The 27,482-nt window shown below is 38.1% G+C and overlaps 1 protein-coding gene across 5 annotated transcripts in view; it reads right to left on the minus strand.

Annotated features, from left to right (window-relative positions):
* Nucleotides 1–27,482, minus strand: part of KIF13A (kinesin family member 13A) — a 105,737-nt gene that overhangs the window by 77,418 nt on the left and 837 nt on the right. The window lies entirely within an intron of this gene.

A 27,482-nucleotide genomic window follows, 5' to 3' on the forward strand; every position in this document is an offset into this window, starting at 1 on the left:
CTGACGGCTAGCGCACTGCCATATCACAGAAGGGGCAGATCCTGCCTCTGACAGCCATCAGGTCCTTCAATCAAGCCACCCGATGAACACAGCAGAAAGTCCAGCAGCAGCCTAGTGCAGCTGCAAAACACAAGTGTTCTCACCAGCCATGGACAGGGAGAAACTACAGATGGAATGGACTGGTATGTTTAACCTTAGTGGCCTTCAATGACTGGGATTTAAATATTAATTTAGCTAACCATTCTTTAATCAGACTTCTGAAAATGGACATCCTGTGGCAAAGTACACGGTTTAATTATAGACATATCTTTGTACTTGCTCTGAATCCACCTTCTGAAAATTTAAGTTAAAGTCCCACAGATCTTGTAAGGCAACAGGCAGTAAATCTTTTCTCCTGCTGCTCATGGATGTACAGTTCTCTAACCATATCTTTTCCCTCCCCGAGATGTCTTCTTCCAGACTAAAGACTTCTTGCTTTATTATTGGTTCTTCATGTACAAGTGGTCTGTAAGCTCGCCACCCTTACTGCCATTCTCTCTCTCTTCCCAGTTCTAGCACACCTTTTTGAGACAGGAGGGCCAGAATAAAACACAACAGTGAAGAGCACTTTGCAGCACTACAGAGACATGAAACCCCCTCCCTCATTCCCTGCTCTTTCCCGACATGCTTTCCCAGTAGGTCAGGTCAGTCTCTTGCCATTTTTTACCCACTTGCTGAGCACTGAGCTGAGGTTTCCCTCAAATGAGCACAACTCCAAAGTGATTTGCCTGGGAACAGAGAGCCCAGAAACCATGGCTGGGTACATAAGGTCAGAAGAGCTTTGTGTTTCACACTGAGTTTCACGTATTCATTTATCATTCAGCCACAACCCACCTGAAGGCCATCCCACAGCTTTCTGTGGCTGCCACGCTCCAACAGCAACCACAGCAACACCGTCTTGCCAACATATTCCATCACACCCATTTCCACCCCTCCTGCCGCTCATTTATAAAAGAAGAAATACCAGACCAAGCAGAGACTCTTCAGGGCTCCGCACAAGACGTTCAGGGGTGAAAGAAAGGATTTTTCTTGGACACGTGGCTCATGCCTGCTGAGTCTGTTACTTTTATTAAGTGGAAGAAGCTAAAAGTCGCAAGTCCGTGGCTTGTGGCTGGCTTGTTTTCCTCCAAAACACTTGAAGCACGAATATCAGTGCCTTGATAGTTTAAAATAACTCACTGGGACAGTAAAATTATTTTGAGTATTGAATCTTCCAGAAGCCTTTATAAAAACAGGCTAAGGAAACTTGCACATCCCTTCCAAAGCAGCAAAATCATGTGCAAAACCTTGGCTAAACTATACTACACCCAATATCATTCATATAGGAATTGCCAAAAAGCAATGTAGAAAATAAATTTGAGTCTTAAAAATGCTATCAATATTTTTTCTAGACACTAGGTTTTTACACTAAATTAAGTGTTGGTAAGTTAACTACAGAACCTCTTGGTCAACTTCTCCCAATTATCTGAAATGATGACACCATTTACAGTTGTTTCAGAAGAAAAAGATGCAGATTAAAAACATGCAGCACTTAGAAAAGAAAGTGATACAAAAGTCCAAAATCAAAATGACAGTACTAAGTTTTGACATATCCTTCAACAGCAAAATATCCTTCTGCCTTTGCGCCTGCATGCACAATCAAATCTAAAGCTTGGGATGTGAAACAATACTCAGTACTCTTTTTTAAATATATTGCAAACAAATTATGTGGCCTCATCCAATGCAAAAGCTGCATCCAAGAAATTGTACTCCAGAAGAAAAAAAAGCAAGGCTAGAGACAGCATATCTAAGGGACTAAAAATATTTGCTTTGTTTTCAGTTTTCTTCTCAACAGGTTGCAATGGAATATTACACAAACTTCTTATCTTTTCTACCCCTCACTTTCCAAATACTGAGATCAAGATAACCGAAACACACAAAAGCTTTCTTCAATTACAGCTTTCCATATCTATTATTATAGTATAAACTGAGTGGCCACATTCTGGGATTGCAATTTTGTTTTTATTTAATGTACATTGTTCTACCTCTGACAAAAATGGATGTTCTTTGCTTGCCCTACTGAACACACATGTACCTTCTCCTCTGTGCAACACCTGTAGGTAACTAGTCAACAGAAAAGCAGAAATGCAATTATTTCATATTTAGTGTGTCTTTCCTAATCTAAACAACCTCTTTGTAGGCAATGGAACCTATTTCTAACAAACAGAACCAAACCTCAAAAGCTCAATACAACATTTCCTTTAGTAATACATCAATTGTACAAAAATTACTGTCACACTCAGACCAAAATAAGTTAACTGCACAACGTAATGATATATAAAAATGGTAACCTTTCAATAGAAACCTAGTTTTTCGAAATAGCACTTTTTTATACTAATCCACATAAGGTACTTAGGGTAATTCCTTAGTTACCCTGAGAACCATAACTCTTGAGTAGTTACAAATAGATACACTTTCTGTACAGCACTGCAAAAAGTATCAAGCATTTTCTAAGTCTGTCTCTCTCTCTCAAAAAAAAAAAAAACCACAAAAAAACCCACCCTCAGGAAAATAACATTGTATACACTATGCACTAAATCAAATGCAACCCTGCTTGTCAAGAAAAGGCAATAGTATCACATTCTAGCCAGGAGGGAAGGAAAGAGGGAGTGACGGCAGCAAGTGGAAGAGAAAGAGTCTTTTTTCCTTATAGAAGGAAATGACCATCAAGTGGTCATCAGGTGAAAGACAGAAATATTCCTTTAGGCAGCTGACCAAACCAAAATTGAAACAAAAAAATTGGGTCTTTTCCTTTTTGCCTTGACATATTTTTGATTATTTTCTGCTTTTCCTTTTCTACTCTCCTCAAATGAAATTGCTTGGTTTGGTTTTTTTTTTTTTTGGTTTTTTTTTTTTTTTTTTTTGGGTTTTTTTGGGGTTTTTTTTTTTTGGTTTTTTTTTTTTTTTTGGAGGGGGGTTTGTTTTTTGGGGGTTTTTGTGTGCGGTTTTTTGTTTGTGTGGGTTTTTTTTAAACACTGTGCTAATGAACTGGAGTGAACCTAATAACACTGAAGAACACTGAAAAAATCTGAAATATTGCCAACATCAATTTTGGCCAGTATTCTTATCATAGTCTCACTAACTGAGCTCAAAGTCATTTATAGCTTGAATATTTTGGATTAAGCTCCAATGTACCAGAGCAAACTCACAAACTACAACATGGCAGTTTCAGTTTTCTGTCTATTCTTTGACCATATTTCATGGATACTTTTCAGATCTTGTTTTAACTACCATGTGTTTTAATATTTGTTGTAGCAACATGATAATGAAATGTATACAAATCACTGCAATCACATAACTCTTCCAAAAATACAAAGACAGGATTTATTCCAGTTGCAGAGGAGTCACATCCTCAATCTCCAAGCCAAGCTTTATGTTAGGCACTAGGTATACAGCTTAGAAATAGAACTGTATAATGGAAATACTGAGAAGCTCTTTGCCATAGCATCGCTGGCAATAAAAACACCCAAGATTACAAACAGTATCATCATGTGAGCATTCCAGGGCAGCCTATAAATAGAATTCAGAAAGAACTGGCCTCTCACAAATACTGTGCCTCAATTCAACGTGTATCTACAAAAAGTACCAAATATCTTCAGTAAAGTAAGTCCCTCTGATTTTTGTGAATTAAATACCTATTTACATATCCTATCTCTTTTATTTAGCTGATGATAATTCACTATAGACTTCTCCCTAAACAAGTGTATACTTTGTATGTGAGTGTTATCAGTATTTGATTTATCCATGAATATGCACATATTTCTGGAAAAATCACTAATTTCCTTGGTAGTACAGAAACACCATGACTAAGAGTCTGTCTTGATCAACATCAAGATTAAATTTACGATTCAGTAATTAATTTAGGATTCCAGCCACAAGCAAAAAGACACAATATTATGAAGAGATTCTTAGGGATAAGATGCTCATCTGCAGCTACCTAGACAGATGATAAAGACACACATCAGAAATTTTTTTTTTTTAAAAAAACCCACATTATTTCAATATCGTTAATTATTTTTCCAGAAAGAACAAGAGAACAACAGATTCATACTAATGGTTACACCACGTACTTATACAATAGAGGGAGTGGACACATTCCTCAGGTAGCAGATCAGTAGTACGCAGCGTTTCAGAAACAATCAGAACTTCCTGAGAGATAATGGAAAAGATAATTCATGTATTACTCAGGATAGGCTTATTCATTTTGCTTTGCCTAAAAAGGAAGGTGTTGGACACTCTGGGGAAAAAATGACAGGTTACTTGAAAGTAGTAATGACTTAAAAGTTTATCAGTGGCTGTAAATGTCAATTTTAGCACTTCATATGGATATAGTCAAAGAAAAAAATACTCGTCTGTGTCTCTGCAGCAAGTCTCACACCCTGCTTATTTTCCATACTTCACCAGCTTCTGTAACACTATCTCACACATCAACCACTTCATTCACTGTAACAAACCAGTGACAATAAAGTTGAATGAAGAAGAACCAAAAAAAGAATTGGATTTAAACACATCCCAAACTATCTTCATTTGTCGTGGCATCAATCAAGCTGCCCATGCCAAGCACTTGAAACTTCTGCAGACCTGTTAGTGAGTTCAGCTTGGCACAGGAGCAGGCATAGCAAGGAGTGCTCTGACTGCCAGCCCCCTTCCCTGTAAGGCCCAGAGCATGGCCCGGCTGGTGGCTCAGTAACCTGTTCTGGAGAGATTCCCAGCAAAGCAGCGGCACACTGAGCTGCTGCAGGCTCCAGGGAGGGACCCAGACCCAGAGCTGAGGGCCAGAGCTAACCAGCGGGAGGGATATCCAACCAGCAGTGCACACAAACCACAGTGCCAAGGAGGGTGGGACTCCTGCAGAGTCTCCTCCTGTTCCCATCCCTGTCACCGCCAAGCAACAATCACTGATCTGGCTCCTGACCACTCTTTGGTTTTGAATGGAAGCTCCACAGAGAGAAGAGTTCCCTGTTTAGAAAATTAGATGCAACCTTCAGCAAACAGCTTCTAGAGCATGAAGGGGGCAGGTTGAGGAAACCGTAACTCTGGTTTTTCCTTCTTCAGTCATTATTAAATTTTATTTATTTACCATATAGCACTGAAGATTAAATTTACTAGACAAGCTGTTAAGTATAAACTGAAGAAAAAACCTCACCAACATAACCACAAAATACATGGAAATCTCTTTAGATCAGTAACAATGCTGAGACAGTGCCAAAAGATTTTGCAGCATCCTGGCACATTTTTATAATTTTCTGTTTAGCTGCAGTTAATTTCTGAACAGACCTGCTTCAGAAACCCAAATATTTATACAGATACTAGAAATAAATAGAAAATGCTCCCAGATATAACAGGAAACTACAGCACTCTCAATATTAAAGACAACTAATTAAGTCTCTGTGATGGACAAAGAAGTGTAAACAATAAATGGTTCTTTCATTGACAGAACCACACACAGCTTTTAACAGAGTATATATAAGCCAGTTATCCTTGTAACTACATCTGTTGATTACCGATTCTATTTAAAGGAAATAAATAATGGTAATTTCAATGGTAATGTCCTGACTAGCAGGACAGATCTGTGCCATTACCAAAAAGTGCTCCAAAATACAGAGAATGTATGTGAGACAGTTTTAGTTTCCAAGTTGCATGTTGAAACAGGAATGTGCTCTTTTGTTCTATTTTTTTCCCCTCATTTAATCATAATGAAGTCACTTGCGACATTACAGCGGTTTCCAAAGCAACAGTCCAGTTAGATGTGATGAACAGAAGATAAGGGTGCATGGGGAGAGCTCTGTGGCTCACCGGTGATCTTGGTGGGAAAACCAGCATTCTGCAAAATTCATTCTGAAATTCATATTCTGCAACAATACCTCCACATAAGAGGATCAACGTTAAAGAAATACAAGATGAAAGAATGGGTATTTTTATGAAATACATTAAAATAATGTGCAAATCAGCTGGTCTGTTCCACAGGGAGAAAACAATATATATAAAAACCAATCAGAAAAAAAGCTACTGTACACACATACTGTAACACAGAACAGAACAGAGTTATCATGTGAATGATAATCCAATGGCTGGCTAGACACATCATCCTTCAGTACTTGACGACAAGATTTTCCGAGAACTTAAAGAAATAATGCTTTATGAATCCTGAGCAGAAAGGGTAAGGTGTAAGTAATAACCTCAGATCAAGTCAGATGCCAACCAGACACTGTCAGAAATATGAGAAACAGAGGCTTGTGCTTGAAAAGCAGGAACTTCAGCATGAGAAATGGAGCCTGAATCCATCCAGGGATAGACGTAGTCATATTTCTAGAGACAAATTCACCTTTAGGGGTTTCACGAGGTGTCTGCAATCTTTCAAAACAGAGTGCTTGAAATGCCATGGATTAACTAGCTCATGTGTCTGTGTCCTGGGGCATGTTACATGTACATACTGCATATGAATGCTCAACCCACAGCACAAACAACACCAAAACTGCACACTCAGCATCATTTGAGTATGTGAGGCACAGGAGATGAGCTCTTCTTTCTTACACTGTATTCATATTCTCAGATAATTAATATTTTTCCAAAGATTCTCCTCAGAAAAACAGTGGTAAAAATATGTTGCAATATTCTCCATCAGAGCATGTGCCTTCCTCATATCTGAATATGTGAGGCACAGGAGATGAGCTCTTCCTTCTTACACTGTATTCATACTTCTCAGATAATTAATATTTTTCCAAAGAATCTCCTCAGAAAAACAGTGGTAAAAATATGTTGCAATATTCTCCATCAGAGCATGTGCCTTCCTCATGAAGGAAGGACCTCAAAGTAGCATTTGAAGGAACAATTACCAACAAAAGTAATTGCTTCCTTATTGGTATTTTCTAACTATTGTCATGAAAATTAACCAGGAGTCTTGCCTCAGTAGCAGCCCAGTCCTTGAACCATTCTTCCAGACCTTTTGTACCCATGAGTTTTATACTTCGGGTCAAACACTAAACTACAGTAAAAGTGAAGTTCTGCGGAAATGCAGCAAACCTGTTAAAAAAAAAAAGTGATACAACTCAAGAATATTTACTCTGCTAACCAGAGGTCTGGAAAAAAAACAACCCCAGAGATTGTTAATCTCTCTGTTTTAAAGGCAGAGAAACAGAGAATTTCAGGAAAAGGTTCTGAATAGTACAATGAGTGCTGACACACAGCATTTCTGCTTCTAAGAGTACTTCCAACATAGACACCTACCTGTAAAAACACAGGACCACAAAGGTGTCTGCATCAGATCCCAAAACAGCAAGAACTTTAATTTAAAGTTGCATTTTATCTACTTCATGCTTTGGGACAAACAACAACAATGCACTAATGACAGCACCACCCCTGGTAAACTTGGTATCTTGGCTAGTAATTTTCCAAAGGAATAAAATCCATGCAATGCTAATCCTAGAGAGCCGTTTAGTACACTGAAGTAAAACTATTGTTATTGTATTATGAGTAGCTATCTCCTAGTTAAGCTTTCAGAGGGACACATAAGCAAACACCAAGAGAGATTTTGGAAATGTATGTTTTTATTGGGGGAGCCAATAATGGGGAAAATAATACAGGAAAATCTGGGTGAAGTGGTTGTTTCCAACAAACTCAGCAGCTTAAAAGTAGATTTTGCAAACCTAAAATCTCACAACGCTTATATTGGCCAATTTTAAGACTTGTCTCAAAAAAAGTTTTCCTAAGAAAAACTCATTGCTAATAGCAACTCTCTTTCAAAAACACACCTCACACATGAAGAAAAAGGGAAAAAATATATATAAAAAGAAGAAACTATACTCTCTACACTGACGATACTTCAGCCATCCATGAGTGCCAACTGTATTTTCATGGTCAGACCTGAGTTGTCTGCCACAGTAAAACATACCCCAGATTTTCCTGAATGAAAGAGTACTGTTCTTACACATCTTAATTTGGTATCAAAACCTGGCAGCCTGGCACACTAACATAAACCCCATGTTAAAATACTATTCCTGGACAGTAGCTCTTCTCCAGAAGGGAGGCACAGCATGGTAACATCGGATTGTCTCTGGTGCTCAACAGCAGCAGACCCTAACACCTACACCCAGCCTACCTTCACTCTTTTTTCATTGCCAACAGGAACACTAGATTAACAGCAGAAGTGCTAAGAATTCTTAAATACCCCAACCTTAGAAATATTCTTGCAGTGTATCACTCCATTAAAGTATTTATGTGAACAACAATCCAAAGCTGTTCCAAAGACATGCTCACTTCATTTTACCTGTAGATAAAATTGTGTGAGATCCCAGAGATTCTGCCTGCTGCCTACAGTGAGGGGAGGCTTGGTGACCCTGGCAGGGAACAATGAAAAAGTCCTCTGCCCTCCAGGTTTGCTCAGTTGTTTGCTTTACCCACATCCTGCAAAAAAAGCTCTACAGTCAAAGCAATTATTCAATGGTTTGTTCTCCTCCATGCCATAACCTAGAGAATAGCTAAGTCTGGAAAAAGCTTTAAAGAAACCCAAACATCACACAAGCAGACGTATTTCTTCAGAGAACAAGTTTCAAATGGTTTTGCATTCACAGAAAGTCAAAACAGACACGTTACTTTTGTGAACTTTTTTTTTCCAAACTAATTCCTGAAGAGCTTTTAAAAGTCATCTATTCTTCTTCACTGTAAATTACTTCCATAATCTCAGAAAATTGTGATAAGGGATTTACAGCAATTTTCCCTTTCTAACAGCACCAGTGCCTTCTGACCCAATTCCAACTAAATCACCTCATCTAAGCTTCAATTTATATCACAGGATTTTCCTTCCAATGCTAAACACTGACCATTCTATTTACAACCTCTGCAGCCCCTGTGTGAAACATTGCCTCTGTTCTGCACCTTTGCCACAAGCTGAAGAAAAAGAAAACATTTCCCAGCAATTCTGTCCTCCAAATCCAAGACACTGATGATTCTAATTTACTGTAACTGCACATATTCACTATCTGATCCATAAACCTTGTCTCTTTACAAATACATGACTTCCTTCTTGAAGTAAGTATATTATTTACTAAACAGGTGCTTTTCTTCATATCACAGCAGTTCATAATAATGTTCAGAGAAATTCAACATTCAGGACTTGGTCTTAGAGATACTCAATATATCTTAATAAGTACTAGTAAATGCATTACTTGGGATCTCTATTTAACACTCGGCCATGGCACAACAGAGCAGCCATTTATCTTTGCACTGTGATGGAAACTATTACTGCCATCTGTGCTGACTCCAGCTGGTATAGGACTAATATAAAATTCTGTTAGCTGCCTTGAGCTGCTTGTTCAGCTGGCAATAATAAAAGTCAAGCTCATTAACAGCAGTCTTGCATAGCAAAGTTTCTGCTTACCTCAGAGAGACGACTAAGCATCTCTGTGAACCTTTCCACCATTAAAAAAACCCAATGACTATTTACTTGGCACCTGTTTTTAATAACAATCACAAAAAGCCTCACAATTACATGCTGGAGTTTTTTTCAAATATATCTATCAACTCAGCAAAAATTACTTCCAAAAAAAGAAAAGCTGCTCCATCAAGGCAATATACTGTTTCCTGTATACAAACCAAATAAATAAATTTCTAAAATCAGAGACCTCTCTAATGATATTAGAGGCAGCTGAAAAATGAGCATCTCTGAAGCAAGTGTTAAGGAAACAATTTTTTATCACTCAACCATCACTTAATTGCACAATGATTCAGACTTTACATGTCATTTTATAATTTAAACAGACAAGACAAACTACTGGATTGCTCAAGCAATATGTCATCTTAAATACACACTGGAGAATTTTGTGGTCCTCTGCTTGCAAATTGCAGAATTTTGGGACTACAATCTGGGAGATAGTAAGGACAAAATTTAAGAACAATTGTAGTGGGCTTTCCATTCTCCCTTCTCTCTGAAGTCACAGCAATTTTATTGTAGGCATCAATAAGCCAAGGAAACATAACTTGAACAGTTTAATTTATCTTAAGAAATGTACAAATGCAGTAGAAATTCTCTTGTGAACTGTTACCAGCTTTTGAGTCTATCATGCTCCCCCAAGACTTTTCTTTCTCACCTACACATTTTGTAAGAAGCCCCCTTGACACAGCTCATAATACACAAAGCTCTTTTATCTTTTGTCCTCCTATAGCTTCTGTCCAAAGCTGTACTCGTCTCAGCGGTCAGCCTTCTGCCTTCAAGTGACTCCAATTTTTCACATTTAGAAGTCATCCCCAATTCTTATCTTGCACTAAATTGCTGTGCCCAAATACACAGGGCATACAAACACCAAAGAAAAAGCTATTTTTAAAAGAAGGTGTTCCTAGCTGATAGGTATGGGCAATGAAAATAAGTTAATTACCAACTTGTATTTGATGTTTAGCAAAATGTGTTATCATGTACTTTCTCTCAAACCTGGGAAACCCCGTACTGGGATTCAGAAGAAACTGTTCACATTTTAAAAATTTTCTTACTATAAGTCTCACGATTGACCAATACTCCACCCCACCAGCAACCTGAGACACAGTATTAAAGAAAATTTTGCAGTTGTACTTCTTAGTGCTGGCCTTGAAGACTGAAGATTTTTTTCTGTGATACCAGAAAATTGGAAGATGGTAACCACCATCCCAGCCTTGCCCAAGCAGCAGGAGGTCACAGTATTCCACACTTCAGAATGGATACCGACTTGTCTCACCCACCATACAACCCAGAAACAAGAGAAGCACAAGGTGATCAAAGGCAAAAAGCAAAGACCTATCTTGTTTCCTCAAGTCAGCAGATATGTTCCTTGTTTCCTTTGGCAGTTTCTTCCAAAAACAAAGTAAATGCAGTTCTGTCCTCCCTTCCCCTAACCCTTCACTGGACTTGAGCTTTCAGCTATCAGTCTTTAGCACACTATGAACCTACCGTTCCTTGTACGAAATTATCCATCTACCATTAGCAATAGAAAAAATACCTATTTTTTAATATTTTTACTTAAAACCTAAGTATTATAGCTGAAAAAAAATAACTGAAATACAAAGAGCCTCACTGCCGCTGACTCTCTCAAGGCACAGTATTAAACAGCTGAAGGGCAGTAACTTCTGATGGAACCTCACCTGATGTGCAAAGCACTACCTGATCACACTCTTGAGTTCAAGGTCAGCTGTTCATCCAGTTCAAGTTAATGGTGTACAGTTTCACTCACTTTTCTGTGGAAAAGCGCTGGAACTTTCAGCAGTAAGTTATGCAGCACTTCATTTCAAAAAGCCAGAGGTAAAAAGGTACATAGGAGAAATTTAACTACTAAGCCAAAGTAATCTGGCCTCTCATCATTTTGTTGAATTTCAGCATTCATTCATATCTTGACCTTTTAAACTCTTAATGTTCAATATGAAAAAGCATCCACAATACATTTTTCTTCTTTAAAAACTACTTCAGGTTGGATCTGTCATAAGCAGAATTACTAGATCACAACAGACATTTTAATCATCCTACCTCTCAAAAAGTAAACCCACAGATCATAATCTGATTTGACCTGTTAATTACTTGTAATTGATGGTATCTTTACTGAATGAAGACAGCTGGAACACTTTGTTCAAGAAAATTGGGAACATGATGAAAAATATCCTTCTGACAGCAAGAACATGCTCAGAAGTGATTAATCCTCACCTGTTTTTGAGGTCCCAGAGAATTAAGTGCTCAGAAAAGGCAATTCTGACAAAGGGATGGAAAATAGGAGCTATTTGATGTCTACCTTAAAAACATTATATCAAATATCATGTAAAAAGAAAAAATCCAGCCCAAACTAAAACCAGTAATGCAGTTTTTACAGCATTTTAAAATCACAACTGGTACACAACCTACAGAGATCTACAACTTACTACTACATTTGTTCACTAAAACATCTGGATTCTTCTTTCAGTTTTATGATGTCTACCTTAAAAACAATATATCAAAAAGAAAAAATCAAGCCCAAACTAAAACCAGTAATGCACTGTTTTTACAGCATTTTAAAATCACAATTGGTACACAACCTATAGAAATCTACAACTTACTACGACATTTGTTCACTAAAACATCTGGATTCTTCTTTCAGTTTTTGACTTGTAAACTTTAAAACTCTGAGAAGAAGTACTTAAGATTTTGCAGCATTTGTTACCAAAAAAAACCAAACAAAACAAAACAAAAAAAACCAGTTCAAATGTAATTTTCTAAGATTTTGCAGCATTTGTTACAAAAAAAAAACCCAAACAAAACCCAGTTCAAATGTAATTTTAAGAGAAACATTAAAAATCTATTTTAATTTTTAACTCAAGCCTGTCCCATTCCCCAAAAACACATTTCACACAAGCATGCCCAGCCCAACTACTCCTGTATCTCCTGTCATATGCTTCACCAAACCTCTGATCACCAATTTATTCCACGTGTTGCTCTGCACATAAACACTGCAATGTGCTTGAAACAAGTCTTAGCGGGTTTTGCTCTGAAAAATGTCTAGCTAGGATTAACAGCTTCTCTCTCCACAGAACTTGTCCAGTGAATTTGCAGTGGCATGCTGGCTTTGGCAAAATTACTATTCTCATATTCAAAGCCACTAAAAGAAAGATGGATGCATCTGCTCTTTTCTACCACAGCAACTGGTGTTAAGCTCCAAGAGATACAGTGACACACAGTACAGACACAATGAACTGACAATAAGAAATAGGGAGGTAAACAATCTAGCCCCTAAAATCCCACAGGGCTGTAACAACTAACAAAAATTTGATTCTGCATCTTCTCAGGTCCTATCATAGTTTAATCGTTGTACTGACAAAATCTACAGCTTTGTCACCTAGTTCCTGACACACTTTACTCAAGGATTGCCAGTCATCACAGTCACCTTCCCAAAGAGACTTCCTACACTGTGCAACTCACATTTGTTGATAGCAGACATCACAGGAACTCTCACTGGCAGCCTGCATAGCGTGCTGCTGTCAGAAAATACTTTTTTCCTTACACAATTTGTTTCTCTCTACACACACTTTGACATTTAAAAACACATGTTTGAACGACATGCAGTATTCTCCATGGAATTTTACCCAAAGCCCATATACAGCTCAAATATTTTAAAGATATCATAATCCTTCTTTCTTAAAAACTTGTTCATTCTTCTTTAACTTCTACTGGAATCTTTTTCCCCCTTATTTGCTTGCAGCTAACAGTACCCCATCAAAATGTTTTTTGTGTCGTGATCTCAGACTGCAGAGACAGGTTTCTCTTTTTATGAATATTTGTCTACAAAGAGTGGAACACTGCTGTATTATCACACTGAAAGATGGAAGTTTTTTTGAAGTATCTTCCTCACTGCCATTACCTGTGAGGATTTGGGCCATGTTGCAGATTTATTGTGCAGGTAAAACACCCAGGGACTGAGTCCAGCCAGGTTTTTGGGGTTTTTTTAAGTCAGGGCATAAAACAAAGCAAAGAAGTGGCAAAGAGCCAAGTCAATGCCTAAAATCAGAGAAGGTGCATGGACCATTTTGTGCAGTCGAAAGCACCTGATTAGGTACTCTCACTGCCATTACCTGTGAGGATTTTAGCCATGTTGCAGATTTATTGTGCAGGTGAAACATCCAGGCACTGAGTCCAGCCAGATTTTTTTTTTTTTTTTTTTTAACTCAGGGCATAAAACAAAGCAAAGAAGTGGCAAAGAGCCAAGTCAATGCCTAAAATCAGAGAAGGTGCATGGACCATTTTGTGCAGTCGAAAGCACCTGATTAGGTACTAAAAAGGGCCCAGCTTCAGCATGGATACAATGAGCCAAGGAACACTCCAGGTTACGAGAAGGAGCATTTGACAAGGGAAGAATCTATACCACCCTGTAGAAATGCAAAGGCCTTTTCATTCAGCAGCAGCATACTAAGCACAGCTGCAATATGAAAAAAAAGTTGTTGTGTTATAAGATTTGTCTTATTGCAGCAGAAAAAAAAACACAACAAAAACCAAAAAATAACCAAACTCTAAATTAGACATCTTAAAATCAAATCAAGCTGTCAGCCCTGACAGCTTGATTTGATTTTCAGAGCAGGGACCCAACAAAAATGAAAAAATAACCAAATTCTAAATTAGACATCTTAAAATCAAATCAAGCTGTCAGCCCTGACATGTTTCAGAGCACGGAAAAGATATTTACCAATTATCATACAAAAATACAAATACAAATCAGTTAATAATACGATTAAAAAAAAAACCAATCCCTGTCAATGAGTACTTACTATAAGGGAAGTTACTCAGAGGAGTGAGAGACAGAAAGCAGACAAAAGAGCTGAGACACAAGTGACACACACTGCCATAATAACTACAGATTATTAAATGTAATCAAAGCTTCCAATTTCGAGTAAGCAGCAGAGTGCTGCTGGGAGTTGCTAACAGCATCCAAGCTCTATTCTGAAGCACCTTCATTTCTGGAGATAACACTTTACATGGTATCTTTAAAGGGCATGGGAGAATGCAGGTGAAAGGTCAGGAGAACAAATGGTAGAAAAAGAAGGAAGTAAAACTTGAGGAGAACAGAAAAAGGCACAAACATTATCTATGGATCTGCTTGCACAGAAATTACAAGATTTAGTACTCAGTTTAGCTGAGTATGTTTAAAGAGCCTGCAGGGTGATAAGTCAGGCCTGGCTACTGGGCCCAGTTCCTGCATGGTGACCCAGAGACTGCAGGAGAGCCAATGGCCTGTGCTGGCAGCCACTCAGAGGCAGGTAAGAAGGGAGTTCTGGATTCTGCACCGGGATATGAAGTGTCCACCGCTGATGCAGTTACACTGCAGTTACACAATGGAAAGTCTCCTTCATAGAAAGAGAGAACTGTGAAAATTGTGTTCCTTCCTGATGATTATTTTTCTCCTGGTTCTGCATATAACTGTGCTTTAAACTTCACATTAAGCTCAATCAGTAAGGTCAACAGGTGTATTTAAAAGTAAGGGGAGTGTTACCCCACTTTTGGGCAAAGTATTTCAACTACTTAGTTGGTATTCAACAAAATACTTTAAGTACTATTTAAGACACAGCTCTATAAGTTCCATTTAGTACCAGCCAGCTCTACCACTCCTGATGGGAGTGGGCTGAACCACTCTGGAAACAGAAAATCGCAGGTAACAGAGTGCACACTCAGAGGCATGTTGTGGTATTCCAAAATACCAAATCAACACCATGGTGTCCATTAGATATCTCTATACAGCCAGTCCTCACACATGAGTTTTAGGAGACTCCCCATCAGCTTTGCCTTCTTACCTGAACATGTGCTCATCCTACACTGCATCTGAACCAGGAGAGCAGTAGTGGAGGCCCACGCCCAGCTACCTTTTGCCCTTTCCTGTCCCTAGCACTGCTCTTGACTCCAACACTGCCACAAACACCAGGTACAGAATGGGCAGCACAGGCTAAGGAAACTTTGCTAGACCCCAGACTGTGGGAGTCCAGCACTGAGTCTCCTGATCTGACTGCACAGGAGGAGCTGAGGCCCCACAAAGCTTATCAGCTAAACTTCCACGACACTGAGCCGCAATTCTTCTGTTTCAGGAGCTGCAACTCAGCTAATTATCTCTGCCATAAATAACCCACGGCCTAAATGATCTATCAGGGATCTGCCTGCATAGTGAATAGAGTTACACTAAACTAGCACGAGGAAATAAAGCAGAATTACATGTGGTCTCTCAGAAAGTTGACAAAAATCCTTAGAAGAGAATGAGAAACCATATATTAAGGAACAAGAAAGACTCTGAGCAAGCAGATCAGTCTGAAACACCCTGAAAAGTCACATGAAAGGGCACACAGGTTCTGAACTCTGATAAGCATTACATTAATTAGGGAGCAGCATTAATGAGGTCAGCAGTTCTGGGTTAGTAACACTAGGATAAGAATGTGAAGAAGCAAAGTAAGTGAGGAGCGATACTGCAAACAAAACTCAGGTTTAAATACAGCATTAAGATCAAAATTATTTTAAAAGTTTATCACACTGATTCTTCAGTGTAGCTTTCCCACTAATATTTTATGTCAGAGCAACCCTCAGCTCTCAATTTTCAGTGTAATAAGGAGTCAGCTGTTTCCTTTTTTGCCTAAATAGCCATTCAACTCAAAAAAAAAAATGGCTAAGACATGTTGTTTGATCAGTAATTCCATACCAGCTTAATTTGTTTTCATCTACTACACCTGGAAACTGAGACAAAAACCAAAAAAGCATGCTACAAGAGAAGCAGCAGCTAAGGCAGGTATCCCATTTCAAATACTTTCTGATTAACCATACTTTAAGAGAAAAATACTACAAAAATAACCCAAACCGACCAACCAAAAATGCCACAGGAGACCAAAACAAAGCAGCCTTTGCTCCATCGATTAGGAGGAAAAGTTCTGCACAGAATTTATAATGTTTCTTTTATTTTGGAAGCAAAGTAGAATGATAATTACAAAAGTATTCCAAATACAAAATATTTCCACCATTATTTGGGGAAAAATTAGCAAGTTTTCTTGTGTTTGTCAAATCAAACGCTTTGAGTTCACTGAACTGTGACATTGCTTGTTACAGCTACTAGTCAACAGGTTGTCAGACTCTTATCACTTCCAAAAGTTTCTCTAAACTAATGAAACTAGCTAGCTTTAGTTTTTTCATTTCCTACACAACAACTGCTTGTTGTCAGTACTTCTATTTTCTTTCCTTGGTACACATTGCTAAAGAAAAATTCCTCACTCAAAATTCAGTTCAGTTCTGCAATTCCATTTATAATATCCCATTTCAGAGTCCACAAAGACCCAGCATTTACTTTCCCTTTTCCATCTGAGCAAAGGCAAGCTCATCTGCCTCTCTTTTTTGAACCATGATGAAGATGCCAATACCTTGAGAAAAACATTTGAACCATGAGATCCTTCAGAAGTCATCCTACAACAACTTCCTAGACAAAGGATGACAGATTAAGATCAGTGACTTAAAGAGGTTTTAATAAAACTAGTTTCACACCTTGGTCATGTGAGTACAAGAGTGTTTTCAAGGTCTATTTGATCTATCTTGCACATGAGCCATGGATTTCTTCCTCACCCAGGTAAGAAATTCTGAAATAGCAACCAACAGTACAGGTCAGATCACACACCAGAAGAACCATAACTTAGAAAATACACATTGAAAAACACTAAGGGCGTTCAGCCCGCTCAACACTGCCAATCTGCATTTCTGGGTTTCAACTACCCCAAAGTTGCAAGATAACATCCTGAAATTGCAAACAGAGGTACACCATGTTCCTCAGAGCACGAAACTTCTATCTGTGAGTGTAGATGGCAGCAAGGACAGCATCAGCATTTCTGACAAAAACAGTGTCACTGTCACATTCACATCTGCAGAACTGAAATTTCAAGAACTACTTGAGAGGATGCAGCCTGCCCCAAGGAGCAAACAAGGAAGGAGAGATTAGACTGATGTCTATCTAGGTTTATCCACTACACCCTGCTGAGAACTTGAAATTAGAACTGTCAAGAGCTAACTTCTAACTTTCACCATGTGGAAGTCAGACATCTCCCACCTTTAGCATCCAGCAATTCTGACAGTAAAGAGGAATCCAATCATGGAGCTGCAATGCTAAGAGAGACAGAACATCTACTAAATTTCTTCAAGTTACTGTCCCATTGAAAGGGACCTGAGGAGAGCACTTCAATGCATATCTTCAAACACACTTCATCATCCTTTCGATGGACACACAAGTTGTCTCCTGTTAGATTGTTTCACAGTCAATTTAAAAAGGTTCTCATTCATGACATTTAATGTAATAAACAGCAAAATTTCAGTGTTAAAATATGGATTACAGCCATGCACTAAAACATGCCGTGGACTTTGCTACAATGTTATAAACACCTCAAACAATAAACATTCTAAGGACTTGGAAGCTCTTGACAAGGAAGCTGCATAGCAAGCTGCCCAGTGTTCAATGGTCTGTTTACAATAACCGATTTTCCTTTTTGTTTTCAACTTGGATCTCAACCAGAACACCCATGAAGACTAGTACCACCCCAGAGAATGCCAGTTTTTCAGGAGGATGAAAAGAAGCTTTTTTTTTCTGTGCAGGGGGGGAAGGCAGGAGAGGTTATTGGTTGATTTGATTTTCTCCAACAAGTAATTTTAAGGAGTTTCATCATGTCGTTGGACAAACATTTCTTCAGCTCTCCTTTGCTTCTCATTGTCCTGGTTTCCAAGTATCCTTTGCCTATATATTTTACTACATCAGCAGCAAATCCATTAACAAGCCATCTCTTGGGTTACCTTATGTGTCAGTTTCTCTGCAGACACTGAAGCAGCAATTCTCAAGGGCACTCCTACCAAAAATGCAGGTACAGGATTAGTTTTACACTAGAAGAATTAGAAATATTAAAAAATTCCTTCTTTTTAAATGTCATGGGCACTATGAAAAGTACTTGCCTTCCAGAGAGTTTGTTTCAGAATAGCATATCTGCTGTGGACCCAGATAGAAGCTCCAGAACAGCAAAACATGAGTGCTGGGATGATGGTCCATTGCACACTTAAAATAAAACTTCCAGAACCATATGTTTATCTCAATGTAATAAAACAGCAAAGCACAGGAGGTCTGCAAATACATTTTGTTCTCACTCCCTTACATAACTGCACAGATCTCTTTAAAGAGAACATATTCAAACTCCACTACTTGTTGCTGAGCATTCAGAGGATACATAAGTAATGTATTCATGTCTTCAGCTACATACAGTGAATAAATGAACTGTTTTACCAAATGGGCAGTTTCTATTTCAGTCTGATTTTGCTAGATAAAATTATCTTAAAAAGTATTTGAAGTCTAAAACAAATTGAGAAGTATCTCAAAATAAAGAATGACAACACAGTATGACAGGAAGGAAAAAATACCAAAACTCATCAAAATGTTTAGGACTTACATCATTCAGGGAGGTGGCACAACTGAGCCAAAACAAGTCTGGAGCACTGCAGACTCACTGCGTATCTAAAACTCACATGGATAGATGCTGACAAAGACCTTCCCAAAGCAGAACAGCATGCTGCTCATTCAGGGCCATAAGGCAGCTTTGCCAGTAGAGAACTTCCACCAGCTCTGTGCCTCCACTGGAATGCTCTGTTGATTTATCTTTTGCAAAAGCTTGTCAACTGTAAAACAAGCCTGCACTTTTGAATCACAAAGTAAAACTGAATTTAAAGTAAATATTCAACAAGAATAAGAACTCTGAAGTTTTAAAAATTTCATTACAATCAGTGCCAGTAAGCATACAAGTCAATTTATTTGGCAGAAAAATTGCCCATTTTACTTCACATGATCCTTTTTGCTTCAACTCTGAAAGAATCAAGTTGATGAAAGGCCACCTCAGATACACTGGACATGATTTTAATAACAAAGTCAGACAGAAAGTAGAAACCACATGAGAAGAAGTATCAAATCCTCCAGTTTCTAATCTAAGGTCTGCTGTTCCTTATTATCATGTAAAACTTATTAAGCAAAACAGACTGTTCCACATACTAGTATTTAACACTAGAAAAATTATTGCAGTGGTTCAAGAGATAGATTCAGAATTTTGAAGCCTTACACTAGAAGAAAATTTAATCTTGCTAGAGGCTTTTTTACACTATTTAATTGGGTTGATATTTGTGTATAAAAAGAGACTGTGGAATAAACTGAAATGTAAGCTCAATAAATAAAATATGATGTGTATTTTTTATTGTATTTTTAAGCCTAAAATATTTTCTAATACAAAGAAATTTCAGAAAAAAATATTCAAGTGTTGACATTTTCAGCAATGTGTTTTTAAAACAAAGCATCAAGTTACTTTATAGAAAGTTTACAGTTCACAATGCACCCCGGGTTTGAAGCATATGGAGCAGTATCTCCCTAAGTACATGCAGAGATAAGCATGCCATTCCAGCCACAGCAGCTGCTTTGATTCATGTTTATGAAATGCTTAAAATTCTTGGAATATAGATACACACTGCAAAAAGAAGATGCAGTGACACCATGAATCTCCAGTCACTGCTAGCCCACTGTCTATGCTGTTACTGAACATGAAGAGGCAGCAGCACAGGCTTGGTGGAGACTAGTTTTTAAGAAACGGCTGAGTACAGAACCTGCTGCTAGTGCACAAAGAACCTCTCAGCACCCATCTGCAGCAGCATCATTAACCATGCTAGTCACCATGCACCAACCCCAGCACCCAGAAATGTTTCAGGCACACCTTTCTGCTGCTGTGCTGACTGATGCACCCCAAGTAAGCCCTGTACCAAAATAAGCACCAAAATATATTCATGGCTTAATTTGTCCAAACAGTAGTTGTGGTATAAATTTCTGTCCTGAGTTATAACACTTAAATAAGTCACTATAGGATGATAAGCTGCCAGGGACTTCATGAGGGGCTGTGACTACATATTTCCTTATAGTGATCCAAGTGAAATGAGACAAAACACTCAAATTACCTCCTACTGAAAAAGTTCCATCTTACAAGCCACTAGCTTCACAGTATCCAATATTTCCATAGGATGCCTCTATTTAGGATGCAACAAAATGCCAAATTAAGGGTGTGGTTGGTAACTACAAAATATGCTAGTTAAGGATATGGTTACAAATTTATAGATGTTTAGATGGCTGAGGGTTGGGTATTTAAACTATTAATTTTATATTCAAATGCAACTATCAAAAAAAAAAAAGGCCAGAATTACAGATGATAACACCAATCAAGCACAACATTATAAGAAAGCCACTTACTCCCTTTTCAGCCAAAATGAGAAATTACATAAAGAGACACTCTCCTCTGGCATTGAAAACAGTTTGTGTAACTCCTGCTCTTCATCAACACGGATATCTTGAGCTGAAGTCATTGATTTTAAACTCCTTTCAGCAATGCATTTTTCTGGTTGACCTTCATTTCTAAGACAACTTACTGAGCTCCCCTATCACCCCCCAGCAAACACCCATCTCAAGCTTCACACAGAAGAGCCACAAAGGCACACACAATCACCCCAAGCTCCATTCAACCTCAGACTCTAATGACCAATTTCATATCAACATACAAAGTCAGGTGATGGCTAGACAAACATATGGGCCTTGTAGTGCCTCTTGTAACACACACAGCAAAATTACTTCCAGGCAAGGACACAATTGTTTTAGTTAACTTGGTGCTTTGGGTCACAAGTTAATTCAAGAGCTGAGTCCTGTGGTGCACATCATTGCACAGCAGGGACCTTTTTGTTGTGGGCTGCACTCACTGTCTCCAGCCAACACTTTACACTCTCTTAAAGAGCCTTCTTCAGTCGGCCATCAGTAACAGAAATTCTCCCAAAATATCAAACAACCAGAGAAATTACTCAGTTAAGCAAGAGCATCTGCACAAGCAGTTGGCATCTCGCTAGAGCGCGCAGTAATTGTTTCCATTAATAGATTCAAACCATGACCAGGGCAGGCCAAATAAGCAAAAGCACTGCAGTACTTTCTCATCATTAAGGACACTCTGTCCGTGCAGGAGACACCAGCACCGCAGCCAGAGGCAGCCACCACTACTCAGTCTGCACCAGAGGAACGCAGGAGTTTAAATCTGGTAAAGTCTCAAACACAATAGCAACAAGTGCATTTGTCAATTTAAAGATTTAGCTCTAATCTTACTACTAGAAGTACCAGCATGTTGAATGCCTGAACAGCAGCTGCCTGCCTGCACATGCTGCCCTGCAGGCCTGATCAGACCGAGAAGGGATGCGCTTTGTCCCCGACACTTTGTGCCAAATTCACACCCCAGCTCGGCTCGGCACACAGACCTGCACAGAAGGGCAGCTGGTGTGCACTGCTGCTCCCTGAGCTCAGGCTCTGCAGCACCAGCACTTCTTAAGCACTTCCCAAAGTATCTTGAACCTTACCCACATCTGGGTTACAACATGTTTACAAACATCATTTAACTCCAAGGTTTTTAACTATTAAAGTACAGTGAATTAGAAGTCTGGAGTCTTACCACGTGCACATTTAATAAACCTACTACATGCACAACAGAGCAGAGAATCTTGTTTTCAAAACAAGACAACTGTCTCTGTTTACATTAAGGGGGTAAGGAGGTGAAAATAAAACTTCTCCTTTAGTCCTGACATCCCCCCAAAAAGGACAAAAATCCCCCTCCATTTTAAGAGAGCTACAATTTTTTAAAATTCATATTTCATTTCAATAGACAACATATTCAAGGTGTAGTGACTAGCAATCCAGAGCTCAAAAACACCCCTGGCTGCAGAAATAAACATATGTATGCATAGCTGTACCTTCTAAACACAGAAGCTAAGTATGTCTATACGCCTACTGATCTCTTTACACATTTTTTTCCCCACAACATAGGTACTTCCAACATGGCAAAAGAGAAAAATTGGACAGGTTTGAAGCTGCACCTCATCCAACTGTGTTCTACTTAGAAATATTTGAATGTAACATTCAGTAGTCCAAAAGCACAGAACAGCTAAGAAGCAACGACTGCCTAAACATGGTCATTCTAAGAACAGTTTTCCTTCTCCTCAAACGCGCTATTTTTATTTTGAAATTTTGCCAGCTAAGTACTACAGGCTGCTTACCCATGATCCCAACAGCTTTCAACAGTAGTTTCCTCTAGGAATCACACTTAAAGAGCAAATCACAAGGTCCTATCAGCAGTGTGGATTTTATAAACATAGTACAATAATGGATGTTGCATTTACTCACAGTTCAGGTCACCTCATGAAGCACCAAGAGCCACAAGCACACAGTATTTTGGACTACAAGTTTGTGTGTCATTGTGTTCCAAATTACTTGGAATTTTAGAACAGCAGTTTCAAGGAACTGCATCTAGTGTTGCATCTGAGGCATGAATGGATTAAAGCAATGCAAAAATAAAATTTTCCAACCACACATAATTCAAATCCATCTCCTCTGACAAGGTTCAAAGCTAACAGTTCACATCCTGAGCACTGATGTCTAACAGGAAAGTTACACAGGTCAAAGTCAGATTACTTTTACAATTTCCTGCAAAGATAAAAGTTGCTGTCTTCTACTATTTTATGATCCACGTCAGACAGGTGATAATTTGAAGTTCATACATCAAAGACGTGATGTGGTCAGTCATTCCTTCAGATACAGAACTAATTAGCAGCTGTCCTAGTTCAGCTTCCAGAAGTTTCAGTTTGAAAAAGTTACCATTATCATGAAGGTCTCCAACAGCAATCTTCTCTCGCCTCTAATGCTACTCAAAGCAAGATATTAAAAACTATGAAGTACTGTAACCACCAAGGGAAGGACTGTGTACTAAAGACCAGCCAAAATAATGTTTTCTCCAAAGCAGAAGGTGCAACAGCTGTTTTCTGGAAACAAGAGTTTTAAGACAAGCTGCCTAGGGATGAAATATGTGTTTCAGATATTAATCTTTGAAAGTATTATGACCTACAAAAACTAGATAGACACACACACACATCTGTTCCCAGCTATTTATTTTATTAAAGAGCTTAAACCTATGAAAAAAACAAGAAAGCCCCCATGTATTCTGGAATCTTCAGCCATTTAGTACTATGGAAGAAGGGTTTTTTAAGTAGAATTGGGCTTTGGTGATACTTGGCTTATCAAAATGAGAATGGAACAGGGCAGAACAAACAAGTCACAGCATGGTGGGTTTTTTTTTAAGAGTTAAGACAGGCAAGAAAGATACTTTCAGAAAAAAGTGAGATTTTTAGTTCAGCTCTACAATCTGAGGACACCTTTTTTATTTTCTGCTCTGAGATTTCTATTAAGGCAAAGTTTGCAACAGGCTACTGTGCTCTAATGGAATGAATTGCCCAATAAACAAATTTGTGTTTCAGTTAAAACTACAGATGAAATAGTATTTCAGTTCTACTGTCTCCATGGTTTCTTGTTTATTTCTGTCAAGACAAATATTTTGCTTACTAAAGGAAAAAGTATGTCATGAAGAACTGTTATCAGAGAGCTAAAATAAAACTTTTCAGATCCTATGTGTCAGAAAGTGTAACTGAAAGAAATGAAGGAAAGATGGAAAGCATATTTTAACAATCAGAAACAGAGGAGGAACCAATCCAGCAAGACCTCATTTGTCCTACTGAAAATAACATCTGTAATGTAAAGTCAGATCTTTAGTAGATGTATAGATGTGAAATCTCCATTGTAAAAAATTACTCAATCATTTTGCAGCATTGTCTGTGACTCTATAATTATCTCATAGTTACATTTTAATACAGCACCTTGTTGCCAACAACCAAATACAAACATTTATAGCAGGACAGCAGGATGTATTCAAGTGGCTTTGAAACATAATACCCATTTCTAAAAGACTATAAGTTAGAATAGGTTTTTTTCTGTGAAGAGAGTACTTTGAGAAAGGAAATTCAGGCTGCTAGGTAAAGACAGGAGAAAAATCAGAGAGTTCCCAGAAACTTTCTTCTTGGGAAGAAACAGAAATCTATATTGGTTTGGGAAGGAAATGCCTGAGAGACACGAGAGGTAACTAAAAGAACACACAAGCACACTTCAGCACATATAAAAGAAACTACTGCTACCAGTAAAAGCAAAACATGGGTTAAAGGTATGAAGTCCAACAACGAACTTCCAAAATCTTTGCCAGCACCAGAGATTATACCTGATAGCAGTTAATGAAAACCATTCCTTTTTGAACTCTGCCTCCTATTATTTCAGTTGATAAAGATTTTCCTGTGCCTTTCAGACTCGGACTGTTCAGTTTTACTATGTTCTGCTTTTCCTCCTTCATTAGTTTAGAACACTGGAAGTCATGTGCCTGTGGGCAACAGCAGGCCTGCTGCTTATAAAAAGCCAGAACACTTGCATTCAATAACAATTACTATTTTGTAGCTGTGTTTGTTACGGTGTGAGTGCTGTGTGGTCTAGCAGTTAGAAGACGCAGTCAGAATCCTGTTCTAATTTATGGTTACAACTTTACCTCTAACACAATAATGAAAGTTGGACAAACAACAGCACTGTCTGGGATTTTAGGCCTTTTACATCAGCTGTAAAACTAGCATTATTTGCCCATCTAAAAATCGTTCAGAACTATCCTTAATAATGGCTAAAGACTAATTAAAATAATGCAACTGAATTCAGATTTAGTTCAAAAACTCCATACAGCATAGACAAAGCTAGTAAAATCTGATTTTCCTAACCTTGGATGTTCTTCCAAGAGCAAATTTTATAATTTTATAGTTATTAAAGAGTTACCTAATTTTACTTTAGAAAATTCTTTCAGTGCCTCTTAAATTATATCTGAGAGAACAAAGCAAATAAAGAGCAAGGTCTTGAATTCTACTCCCTACACTCTATAGTCTCTTGGCTTCGGCTGAATTAAAAAAAGCAGCCCTGGAAACCAAATTTGCTTTAGAAGACTACTTATTCTTATTCTAAAATGCAGCACAAACTTGTACTTCCATTCATCTAGAAAAGGGAAATTTCCATATAAAAAGATAAAACGCAAAAAGGGAAAGGTAAGACTAAACAGAATATTAAAATAATGCATAGAACAGAGAAAGACCAATTAATCACCCTAACAAATTAGATCATTTTTGCAATGACATGGTTGCTCTGAAAGAAAAATCCAGTTAAGCTATATAAAAACAAGCTACACAAAGAAAACCAAAAATCCGTTTGACATCTCTAACCCTGCCAAGGCATCAATCCAAGTACAAGCAGCAACTACTCAGCAATTCAGAGCCAGTTTATACAGACATTCTATGGTGGGTACACACAGAAGAACAGAATCCATTTCTCATCATGAGAAATTAAACTGTTTATACTGAGTAAAAAATATAAACCAGCAGTTTAGCACTGAAGGAAAGGTAAAGGATGTTCAGGAGGCGCTAGAAAGCCCATTAGGCATCTTGACAGGTTACACACACCGTCTGCCATTAAGCAGACACCCAAACTATCTGTTTGCACTAATGAGAGTTACTTCTGATCAGTATTTCTGACTGCTCTTTCCAATAACACGTCTGGCAGTTGTTTCAATCACACAAGTTAGCAGCCAGCCAAATTCCAGCCTCACACTGTGCTGCAAGCAGGACAGCTATCCCTTGCCAGCACAGCTGCTGACGGTGAGGTCGCACACAAGCGTCACAGCTCTTGACGTAGCAACAAAAGCCAGTTCCCACCAAGTGAATTTATATATTTTATAGATATTAAAGCCTGATAAACACAAGACACACGAGCTCTCCAAAGAGAGTCACTGCACATTCTCACTGAATACCTGCAGGCCAATGTGCACAACAAGCAAAATTCCCACATTACCACCTCTTCTTTAAACTACCTGGCTCTTAGTCTCTCAAGTCTATTGAAATAGTGATTCTTTAATCTTGATTTTGTTTTTGCTTTGTAAACTCTATGTATATTTTATGTTTCATACTTGTCAGTTCCACTCACTTTGAGGAGTTTATTATTCTTTTTATAGTAGTGTTGTGATGGAAGATAAACACACACTTCAGTAAGCTCCTGTTTATTGAAAAAAACCCCAAACCCATACATTCTAAAACAAAATAATTTTTAAAAACCCTCAAGATTTCCATTTCACAGATGAGCTGCTAAGATCCAGAGAGGCAGCAAAACTTATAGAAGATCACACAAAGATCTTTGAAAGAAGCAGGAAACAAGCACAGATCTTTCAAGATGCAGGCCAGCACTTTAGCCATAACAATGGTTCTGAAGACAATGCAAGTTGGATCTAAAATAAACTGGTGTGATTACTGCTATATTCTAGTACATGGGTTAATATAAGAAGCACCTTCATACCTTGGACATGCAAGAATACAAAAGGTCTCAGCTTTTTCTGCTGGAAAGCTACAAAAGCATGGCACTTTGTCTTCGCCAAAAAAAAAAATAAAAATTCTCACACAAATTTTCTTCATAACTATTATGAACTGAGTCAAAAATATTTTTTTAAAAGGCTTAAGTGGTAGGAAGGTGCTAGGTTGAAAATTTCCATACACATTCAAATGATTTCTCACTCCTTGGCATTAAATGCATTTAACAGGTCAAATGAACTTGAGCAGTCAACAGGTACAAGGTAACAGAACACACCAGCATACAACATAACTATTCTCCCTGTCTTTCCCCACACTCCCTCAAAGGAAAGAAATCTTTTCCTGTTCTGATCTATTTTTACAGTCTAGTGCATTGGTATTTTGGATTTTTTCCAAGGGTATTCTTTACTGGGGCATCACAACTAAATGCCAGATTTCAAAATTATTTTAGCATATTCTCATAGGCTACTTCACAGAACAACACTGAATTAATAAAGGATCTAGCAATTACAGCCTTTTCAAATGCAAATAGGTTAAAACCTAGTAAACAAAGTTACATTAGAAAAAAATCCATCAGTAGCATAAAAATCAGATTCTGCTTTTTGTTCCCCCA

Source organism: Passer montanus, unplaced genomic scaffold (assembly GCF_014805655.1).
Source record: "Passer montanus isolate IOZ18808 unplaced genomic scaffold, ASM1480565v1 scaffold26, whole genome shotgun sequence".
Lineage (NCBI taxonomy): Eukaryota > Metazoa > Chordata > Aves > Passeriformes > Passeridae > Passer > Passer montanus.